This window comes from Cebus imitator, unplaced genomic scaffold (genome assembly GCF_001604975.1).
Source record: "Cebus imitator isolate Cc_AM_T3 unplaced genomic scaffold, Cebus_imitator-1.0 Scaffold289, whole genome shotgun sequence".
NCBI classification, from domain to species: Eukaryota; Metazoa; Chordata; class Mammalia; order Primates; family Cebidae; genus Cebus; species Cebus imitator.
In genome coordinates, this window is record NW_016107604.1 from 1,553,737 (window position 1) to 1,555,961 (window position 2,225).

Consider the following 2,225-nt stretch of genomic DNA (forward strand, 5'->3'; position numbering starts at 1 on the left):
GTGCAATGGCATGATCTCAGCTCACCGCAACCTCTGCCTCCCAGGTTCAAGCAATTCTCCTGCTTCAGCCTCCCGAGTAGCTGGGACTACAGGCATCTGCCACCATGCCCGGCTAATTTAGTATTTTTGGCAGAGACGGGGTTTTTCCATGTTGGTCAGGCTGATCTCGAACTCCCGACTTCAGGTGATCCGCCAGCCTTCAGCCTCACAAAGTGCTGCGATTACAGGCGTGAGCCACTGCCCCCTGCCAAGCAGCACTCTTTTCATACTTCTGTTGTGGCACTATGGGAGATGGCAGGTTGAAAGGGAAAGAGCATGCACTTTGGAGCCAAGCAGGCTGGGACTCCTCCACTTGCTAGTTGTGTGGCCATGGCCTCTGCAGTTTTTCTCATCAATAAGATAGGATTACAAAATGGCGATCTCATAGGATTGTTGTGAGCATTAAATGAGATAATAGAGACAAAAGTGACTCCCACATAGGGGGTGCCCAAATTCAAGATCTTTGTATATTTTTCTTTCTTCTTTTCTTTATTATATCTTGTATCTTTATTGATTATATTAGTCATTTGTTGGCTTGTCTCATCTGCAGATAGGCTTTGGAAGTGCTGGAATGTGTCTTGCTTATCTTTTTAAAAAACTTTTATTTTAGCTTGGGGGATACATGTGCAGGTTTGTTATACAGGTAAACTTGTGTCATGGGGGTTTGTTGTACAGATTAGTCACCTAGGTACTAAGCCTAGTACCCAATGGTTATTTTTTCTAATGCTCTTGCTGCTTTCACCCTCCACCCTCCAATAGGCCCCAGTGTGTGTTGTTCCCCTCTATGTATCCATACGTTTTCATCATTTGGCTCCCTCTTATAAGTGAGAACTTGTGGTATTTGGTTTTCTATTTCTGCATTAGTTTACTAAGGATAATGGCCTCCAGTTTCATCTATGTTCCTATAAAAGATATGATCTCATTATTTTTTATGGCTGCATAGTATTCCATGGTGTATTTGTACCACATTTTCTTTATCCAGTCTATTATTGACGGGCATTTAGGTTGATTCCATGTCTTTGCTATTGTGAATAGTGTTGAAATAAACATTCACGTGCATGTGTCTTTATGGTGGAATGATTTATAGTCCTCTGGTTATATACTCAGTAATGAGATTCCTGGGTTGAATGGCAGTTCTGCTTTTAGCTCCTTAAGGAAGCACCACACTGCTTTCCATAATGGTTGAACTAATTTATACTGCCACCAACAGTGTATAAGTGTTCCCTTTTTTCCACAACTTCATCAGCATCTGTTATTTTTTGACTTCTTAGTAATAGCCATTCTGAGTGGTGTGAGATGGCATCTCTTTGTGGTTTTCATTTGCATTTCTCAGTATCAGTAATATTGAGCTTTTCTTCATATGCTTGTTGGGCATATGTATATCTTCTTTTGAAAACTGTCTCTTCATGTCCTTTGTCCACTTTTTAATGGGGTTGTTTTTCTCTTGTAAATTTGCTTAAAATTTCTTATAAACGCTGAATATTAGACCTTTGTCAGATGCATAATTTGCAAATTTTTTCTCCCATTCTGTAGGTTGTCTGTTAACTCTTTTGACAGTTTCTTTTGCTGTATAGGAGCTCTTTAGTTTGATTAGATCCCATTTCTCAATTTTTGCTTTTGTTGTGTTTGCTTTTGGCATCTTCATTATGAAATCTTTGTCCATTGCTATGTCCAGGATGGTATTGCCTAGGTTGTCTTCCAGGGTTTTTATAGTTTTGTGTTTTACAATTAAGTCTTTAATTCATCTTGAGTTGATTTTTGTATATAGTGTAAGGAGGGGTCCAGTTTCAATCTTCTGCATTTGGCTAACCAGTTATCCCAGCACCATTAATTGAATGGGGAGTCCTTTCTCCATTGCTTGTTTTTGTCACCTTGCTTATCTTTGGAGTCACACAGTGCTTAACACAAAGAGCTTAATGAATGTTGTTGAACTTCTCCAGTGTTCTATAGCACCCTAGGGTGACTATTATAATTAGCACCAATTTATTGACGATTTTCAAATAGCAAAAAGAACAGATTATTTTGTTTGTTTGTTTGGTTTTTGAGACGAAGTCTTGCTCTGTCACCCAGGCTGGAGTGCAGTGGCAGGATCTCAGCTCACTGCAACCTCGGACTCTCAGGTTCAAGTGATTCTCCTGCCTCAGCCTCCCGAGTAGCTGGTACTACAGGCATGTGCCACCATGCCG

The 2,225-nt window shown here is 40.3% G+C and overlaps 1 long non-coding RNA gene across 1 annotated transcript in view; it reads left to right on the forward strand.

Moving 5' to 3' along the window:
* LOC119467441 overlaps positions 1-2,225 on the forward strand; it is a 13,323-nt gene that overhangs the window by 1,603 nt on the left and 9,495 nt on the right. The window lies entirely within an intron of this gene.